The sequence below is a fragment of the Helianthus annuus genome, chromosome 14, assembly GCF_002127325.2.
Source record: "Helianthus annuus cultivar XRQ/B chromosome 14, HanXRQr2.0-SUNRISE, whole genome shotgun sequence".
Lineage (NCBI taxonomy): Eukaryota > Viridiplantae > Streptophyta > Magnoliopsida > Asterales > Asteraceae > Helianthus > Helianthus annuus.
Window position 1 is genome coordinate 79,321,297 of NC_035446.2, and position 9,440 is coordinate 79,330,736.

Consider the following 9,440-nt stretch of genomic DNA (forward strand, 5'->3'; position numbering starts at 1 on the left):
TCGTCTCATCCCGATGTTTCCGCCATCGGTTGGGGTGTGACATGTAATCACAATTAGGAGATATGATTTACGGTAAGGGTTATACTTACTTGTCGGTATTCATCCACTCACGACACATTCCCTATCAAGGTATGCACGAGAGTTCATCTTACGGGTGAGTATACCGCTTATCATCCGTTTGACCGTATAAAAGAATGTGAGAAACTCACTTATTTTGATTTGAAAACAAGCCCTATGTAATAGAATCACTTATTGATGAGGAACTTGATTTTCATATGCATGAGGGCACAGGAGCAAGTCCGTGAACAGGTCAGTACAACGTACAGCAAAGAGACGAACTTAACTCCCGCAAGAAAGTTGTGATATATAATCACTTATTTGTTTGGACAAGTGATTGTTGATCACTTATTTAGGTCGTATGCAATATGTACACGTATGTATAGTATCATGGAAGATCTAGACTTCGTCTCCGTTATTTTTCGGTTTGATACAACCATGATACCCAGATGATAAGACAGCATAAAGACCGAATATCTCAGAACCTCGGCAATCTCTCAAACGAAATTTCGGTACCAAGACCATATGCCAATGAATGGTTCCCACCTGACTTGAAGTCTGTTAGGTTTATATCATCCTGCACATTTTAGTCTGATTGTGAGCCTACCGATACATCGTTAGTAAAGCTACTTATCATTTTTCAATTTTTTTTCTTTTTCTTTTGACCATATTGACAGACCACACCAGTGTATATCATCACTTTCCCTTCTTTTCTCCAAGAAACTCATTTTTGATTTTCTATTGTTTTTGATTTTATTTTAATTTTTTTTTTGATTTTTTTTAACTTAAAGAAAGAAAGTAAACGACATATTTTTGGTTTTTTTGAATTTTTCACATGTTTTTGTATTTTCTGAAATTTCTCCCCCTAAAATGCGAAAAGATAAGTAAACTGAAAATCTTTTTGGACTTTTGACGCTTAAGAAAATATTTACAAAAACGATCAGCCGTAAGAAGTTTACTCTTGTTTCACCTTTTACCATTAACCAACAAAAGATAGTGAAAACGAGATTTGTCAAAAGCTTTTGTAAACAGGTCAGCACGCTGTTCATCAATGTGGATTTTAACAACATCGATTAATCTTTTGTCAAAAGAATCACGTATAAAGTGATACTTAATTTCGATGTGCTTGGTCTTGGAGTGTTGGACAGGATTCCTAGTGATAGATAAAGCAGCATTATTATCAACAAAAATAGAGGTAGATAGGAATTCAAAACCGTAGTCGCGCATTTGATGCTGAATCCACAAAACTTGAGAGCAACAACTTGAGGCAGCAATGTATTCAACTTCACAAGTTGATGTAGCAACACAAGTTTGCTTCTTGCACTGCCACGTGACTAGGCGACTTCCTAAGAATTGACATCCAGCCGTTGTGGATTTGCCATCTACTTTGCATCCCCCGAAATCTGAATCACTAAAAGCAACCAAGTCAAAACTATCATCCTTAGGGTACCAGAGATCGGTGTCCGGGCAACCCTTCAGATAGCGAAAAATCCTCTTAACAGCTCCCAGATGAGATGCCTTCGGGTTAGCTTGATATCTTGCAAGCAGGCACGTTAGATACATGATGTCAGGCCTTGATGCTGTGAGGTACATGAGAGATCCGATCATAGTGCAATAATAAGAAGAGTTGACACTTTCACCCTTCAAGTCCGGAGTAATCCCGTGATTTGTCGGAAGTGGGGTACCAATGGGCGTTGCTTCAGACATCTGGAATCGGCTCAAGATGTCACCAACATATTTAGTCTGATGGATGAATACCCCAGACTCAGTTTGTTGAACTTGTAGGCCCAAAAAGAAATTCATCTCTCCCATTGCGCTCATTTCGAACTTCTCCTGCATAACACGTTCAAATTGCCTGCACAAAGCATCGTTAGTAGAACCAAAAATGATATCATCAACGTATACCTGTACCAACAGAAGATCTCCATCCTGTTCCTTGATGAAAAGAGTACAGTCGATAAGACCCCGGCGAAAACCGTTCTCCAGCAGATAAGTAGATAATGTTGCGTACCAAGCCCTCGGTGCTTGATGTAACCCGTAGAGAGCTTTGTTGAGCAACCAAACCCGATCGGGATGGATAGGATCTTCGAAACCTGGAGGTTGTTCGACATACACCTCTTCTTCAACAAACCCCAGAACTGAACAGGAAGCTCCGACTCTACCAACATCGTTCTTGCAGTTTCAATTATCGTCCGATTCTTCCTCTCCGCGACACCGTTTTGTTGTGGAGTGTATCAAGAACTGTATTCATGAAGAATGCCCTTAGAAGTACAGAACTCATCCATCACACAGTTCTTGAACTCAGTTCCATTGTCGCTTCTGGTCCTCTTAACTTTCAACGTGTAGAGATTTTCCAACATTGTAAGAAGATCCTTGAGGATTCCAGGAGTATCACTCCTGTGTGCCATAAAAGCTACCCAAGAAAATCTAGAATAATCATCAGTAACCACTAAACAATAAGCATCCCCGAATGTTGTCTTGTGTCGCATAGGTCCAAAGAGGTCCATATGAAGACGTTCGAGAGGCATGCTAACAGTGTTGATTTTCTTCAGAGGGTGAGACTTCTTCGTTTGTTTCCCTTTCTGGCACGAAACACAGATATCTTGTAGATGAAAACTTCTCACAAGCACACCATTCACAAGATTGTTTTTCACCAAATGGTTCATTTTTCTTAAGTGAATGTGCCCCATTCTTCTGTGCCAAGATATAGACTCCTTCTCTGTGGCTTTCGAGACAAAACATGTGACTTGTGCAGAGGTCGTAATCGCTTGGCTCATATCAAGAATATAAAGATCATTAACTCTTGGAGCCGATAAGAGAATCCATTCTTCTGGAATTTTGAAACCAGGTTTCAGCACATAACAACCGGCATCATCAAAATGCACGGTGAACTTCTTATCGCAGATTTGTGAAACACTGAGAAGATTATGATCAATTTGACGAACATAATTGATCTTATCGAAACATACAACACCATTGGAGATCATTCCCTCTCCAGTGATGTATCCGCCATTGTCTCCAGCAAACGCGACATAGCCTCCTCTAATATTTCTCACATCATATAGAAGCCGTAAGTCGCCTGTCATGTGCCTAGATGCTCCACTATCAACAATCCAATGACTATTAATAGTTCCTCCTGGAACACCCTGCACATATCATCAATGATTAGTTGAGGATGGGGACCCAAGCCTTAGTGGTCTTGGGTCGTCCCTGAGCATCACGAAAGATGATCTCGATTTCCTGATGATTTTGTAACACAACACCTTCCCCTGAATTTTCACCCGTCATAGGTCTCCAAGTTTGATTTGCTTTACCATATATAGTTTTATGAAAAGATTCTGAAACTTCTGGTTTTAAAAATTGTGAAGAACTTGGTTCCCTGTTGACCGTTTTGACTTCAGATTTTAAAGCCTTTTCAACAGCTTTGACGTTTTGACGTCGTTGTTTCGTTTCTTGTTCCTTAACAATTCTTTTATCATGTTTTGGTGAAACGGGACGACGTTGAGGGTGAATCTTTTCAGGTGGTGCTTTCTCAACAAATTTATCCTTGGGAGTGTTTGGACAATTTTTAATGATGTGTCCAAACTCCCCATACTTAAAACATGTTCTCCTTTCCACAAACTTAGGAGAATCTGATCGACTAACAGATGTCGAACTCGTAGAACCTGAGGTACTTGCTTTTTCATTACACCCGTTTGTATGTTGAGTGTAATTGGTTTGGCTGTTACGTCTTAAAATCTTGACTTGTTGTACAAAATCGGTGTTTGATTTGTTTTCAAAAATCTCAATTTTATCCGTACCCTTCGATACTACAAATCTGACATTACTGTTTTTCTTCTGATAACTAGCCCCTTTTGTTTCAAATTTTGATTGAGAAACTTTAGGCTTTTGAGCTCGCCTTTCTGGTTGTTTACCCTTAGAAGCAATAGCTTGTTGCATTGTTGGTGATTTTTGATTTCCAAATTGTTTCCTGATTTCAGCTTTTGGAATTGGGTCACATTGAGTTACAATGACTCCTGGAATTGTCTTTCCCAAAAACTTGTTTGTGTTATCTTCAAAAACTTTATCAATCGAAGATGGATTGACATTTTTAATTGGAAAATCATGATCTGAATAGATTTTAGAGTCACCAACCAAAGTGTACAACACGTTATTACTCTTAAAGGCAGACACATATTTCTTGTCATTCTTGACAGAATCTATTACTTGTTTGACAACTGGTTGAACAGAAGGAGTAGGAGGATCACAAAGAATATAATTCTCAATTGGAATTTCTACTCCCTTCATCTTGTCAAGTGATTTATCCTGATCACTCATATCTGATTCTGATTCATCATCAGACGACTCATAGTCCTCAATGATTGGAGGACTTTGTTTCGTAGATGTTGAAGTTTCTGTTTGCTCAGATGATGTACTTGAAGAACTGTCCGATTTGAACCCTAGGCCAGTAGTAACTTCCTCAAAATCAAGAGGCACACTGGGCTTAAAACGTGGCATTTCTTCTTCATCAGGCGTATGAGTATAATTATGTCTTAAAGGGGGCGGACACTTCTTATACCCTACGCCTTTCTTGTTACCTTTGAGTTGTTGAGCATCAATGATATGATCGAGCACATATCGGGAGTTAGAATAACTCTCCAATTTGAGCTTGATTGCATCATGTTCGCATTTGGCAAAGGCTAGCTCCTTTTTGGTTTCCTCGATGATATTAATGTAATTGTTAATACAAATTTGCTTATTGAAAACAGTTTTTGTTAGCTCGGAAACACTTTTCTTTAGGGTTTCAATCACAGATTTAAAATCCTTTTCGTCTCTTGCTAAAGCCATATTTGCCTCTTTGCACTTAGACAACTCAATAACTAAACTTTGGTTATGACTATGAACCTTTTCAGATTCAAGCTTCAAATCTACACAAACATTACAAATACTAGGAGCAGGAGTTTCAGATTTTACCTGACTCGCAGAGGCTGAGACATTTGCCATAAAGGCAGTCTGATAAGAAAAAGATCCGTCTTCAGAGAAGAATTTCTCCATTTCTTTAGATGCTACAGCAGCCTTCTTGATCAGAATAGATTTCTGCCTCTTCAACTCCTCTGCTTCATTCAATAAATCATCAACATCAGAATTAACTTCTACTTTCACATCAGATTCTGAAATATAACCACCCGAATTAGAACTTTCTTCGTCAGAACTCCCGGTATAACCCGAACTATCATCACTTTCAGAAAATTCTTCCTTGTGAATGTGCTTGATGTGATTGATGATCTTAGCATAACAAGCTGTTCCTCCTCCTTCTTGATCACCTTCCTCAAATTGTACAGACCAATTACACCCTTCATCAGCTTGAACAACAAATGCTCTGTTGGTGTTTGAAGGTCCAGACTGGTTCTGGTTCTGGTTCTGGTTCTGATTGTTGTTCACCGCTACTATCCTTCGTTCACGATTGTCTTGATTAGCATTAGAAGTACTCGTCTGATTTCTGAACGGATTCTGATTTCCCTGTTTGCTTGGTCGGGTGCACTCACGTTTGAAGTGACCCTTTTTGCCACAATTGAAACATGTAACCGCATCTTTATCAAACCCGTACTTCGTATCCTTCTTACTTTCCAACGAAGTTCTTCCCGTTCAACTCATGAAATCCTTTGCCCTTCTAACTGCACTTGCAAACGCCCACTTTATATCCATCAACTCCATTTCATCACGGTCGATTTGTTGATAATCTTCATTGGTCATATTGATGTTTCCAATTTGACCTGCGACCAATCCGCAGTATGCACTGACCATTGTATTAATGAGTTCCATATGCTCCTTTGCTACTTCAATGCTAACTTTTGAGAGGTTCGAAGTATCAACTCTAACAGTGTTGGTGTTTTGGGGTGGAGGATTGTTGGTATAATGTGCTTGTTGTTGTTGTGGTTGGGCTTGAGGTTGGGGTTGAGATTGTGGAAGATAAGCACTTGGATCGAACTGTGGTTGAGTAGTGGTAACTTGAGGTGGAGGTTGAGATGTTGGTAGCCATGCATTTGCATCGAATTGAGGTTTTGAGAAAGCATGAGCTTGAGCAATCATATGCGCAGGCGGATGATAAGCACTCGGATCGAAAACTTGAGGTGGAGCTAATTGTGGAAACGGAAAAGAGCTTGTATTTGACATAAACGCCGTCTGTAGCTTCGGTTGCTGAACTGAACTGGAACTGGAACTAGCTAAAGAGTTAAAACCTGCAAGGTACATTTCAGTATTTTGAGGAACAGGAATTCGTTTAGCTTTCCGGATTTCTTCATCATTCTTGTGCTCCAACTTCTGAATAAATTCATAGATATTGACAGTAGCTAAAGTGCCCGTATGCTTTAGAAGCTCAATGAATGCGCTCCATTTTGGAGGTAGAGCATCAGCAAACCGTGCAACCATTTCCTGTTGAGTTGCAATAACATTATAAGAATACATTTCACTAATCAAATGATAAAAACGAGAAGTCATATCATTTAGGGTTTCATTTTCCAAGAATTGAAATGATTCAAACTCTTTCTTTAATAGATCATGGCGTGTCTTTCTAGTAGTTGCATTTCCTTCTCCTCTCGCTCCCAATGCATCCCATAACGCTTTCGTGCCGGTACAATAGCCGAATTAATGATAGATGTCTTTGTGAAGAGCTTGTGTTAGAATAGCAAACGCCTTCTTCTCTAAATCATATGCTTTATTGTCGTCTTCAAGCATATTCGCCAATGTCGCCGCACTTGAACCTGCTTCTTCGAGGTTTGTATTGTATGGAGTGGTGAACACATCCATAATTCTGTGTTTTGCCCTAGAATGTAAGTATGGAAACGACCCTTCCATGATGGATAGTCGTTCATGTGATTCAACTTTGGCGGGCGATTGTTGTTACCCGTCTCACTCTCACTAAGCAATAGATTTTGAATGCTTTGATTTTGATTCGACACCAATGCCCATTGACTTGCACTTATTGATTATTGAGGCATGACATTCCTTAACCATGCGGCTGCCGAAGTCTGATCTTGACCTGGTCGTGGGTCCGTACTCCAATCCCATGGACTTGTACTACTCATATTTGATATATGAATGATAATACCTGATTAAACACTTGAAAACACAATGTTAAAACACTTTTGTAAAGCTTCTGTGTAAAAATGACAAGTTAATGCGACGAAGGTCCTCTTGACGAACTTAGAAACTTCGTCGATGACAAGGATGACGAACTATGTAGAGTGGCGAAGGTTAAGGTGAGTGTGACGAAGGTTGAGGTGACGAACGTTGTATAATTAGTCAAACAACACAAGTGACGAAGGTTTGGTATGACGAACTCTGGATGACGAAGATTGTGTGTTGGGCTTGTAACATTTAGCCCAAAATCCAATTTCACGTCAGGTTCACCAAGTTTGTTTGACACAATTTTATGAGATATTTTCACACAAAAAGTAAAGCTTATCCTCTCACACAAGTTGGTTCGACAGTCTGTAAGATATTGTCACACAAAAGAGAATCTTATCCTCTGACAAGTTGGTGACACCAAATTCAACAGACCATCATCACAACGTACACAATAGTCAATACACTTGCCTTTTAATATTACTAAACACACTAAAAACTTTAATTCAAACACAAGGCAGATCAAACAAGCATATAAATCAAGAACAATATGAATATGCCAAGAAACACTATGATAATTCTGGCCAAACTTATCACTGGATAAAATTTTCGAAACCCAAATTTTGCTAAAACTTTCAATAAAAACCCACAATAACATACAAGCATGCAATAAAAAGGGTTTTCACTTAAACTTACAGCAAAAATAACACTTTAAACACAGATTTTCAGCTATATTTCCAGAACAAAAATGATCTTTAAATAATAAAAGTTTCTGAAAATGAAGAACACACTTGTTTCAAACAACACAATGTTTGGTTTTAAACAAAGAAAAGAGCCAAGGCTCTGATACCACTTGTAGGTCCGTTTTTCCCGGAGGATCTAATACGTAACCTACCCTTGTTTATCACAAACACTATCACGGGTGCGGAATCCCCGTAAAGGTGCAAACCAAACAAACGTAAAGCAAGTAACACAAACAGATAATCAAAGATTCACTTGGATTAAAAGGATGAGAACAAACTGCAAACATATACACACAATGCTTGACGATAAACTCTCAGTTTCTCTTTATGCTCTCATGCCCTAACTGATAAACAACTTTGTTATATATACTGCCCTCTTAGACGAACCTTCATGTGACGAAGGTATGAGTGGCGAAGGTTAAACTTCCCCACACATTATCTTGACGACCCTTGAAAGTTCTCCATGTATGTTCATGACGAAGGTTAACCTTCGTCAATCACAAACAAGGCAGAATACATTCCAAGTGTTTTACAGTGTGAGTATGATAACAAGTAAAGACACAACATCAATGCACACTTGCATTATTTTAAACATACAATAGAGACAGACGTCATACCAAGTAGGATAGGAGGATATCCGACTAGGTAGACATTACGGAACATACAGACTCGATAACAAAAGACCGTTTAACATACAACGAAACAAGACAAGTTACAGACACAAAAATGCACTAACATTTTTATATTCGAATGTGAAATATGGGCGTTAAATAATCATTAGTAGTTATCAATCCAATCACTTTAGTAATTTTATTCAACATCTTTTTAACAAACAAAAACCACCAAAACAACTTAGCAGCTTCATAAAAGTGACAACTTCTACAAATCATTCAAAGTCCATTCGCAAACCACATACTCTTCGTGGTTCGACCCCTTGCTACCACTAGCTATTTGTTAAGGGTAATTAGGACTTATAAATATTATCTTTGACCGGAGCGCGACACTCCGATCATTACACTCTACGTCCTTTATCACTAATCTGGTTAAAATTTTCAGTTAAATTTGATTACATAAGAGTAGTTTAGCCTTTTTACCAAATAATTAAAAAATTGTTTAATAAATATAAAAAAGCAAAACTTTACCATCATCATCATATTCGATGTACAGTAACAAAATTCAATGAAATTTCAATCTTCAATCTCAAACATTTTTCTACATCATATGTATAAACAATATTCCAACACAGTACAATGAACTTTATTCTACAATCAAAATCTTTTAAAACCTACTAACGAAACAAATCAAACATAAACAATTAACCATCCAACCCTTACAAACTCACAACAATCTCGCAACAATCAAAAGCGATTACCGTGTTCTTCAACTTTGACCACAAATATGTTTACCGCCTGTAGAGGATTTTGTAGGATCGTGTATGTGACCCGAACGAGTCGTTCAGAGGAGTTTTGATCAGTTTCAGGTGCGGAAAACAAGAAACAGACTTAGACACAGCTTGCAATTCACTTTAAACACTGA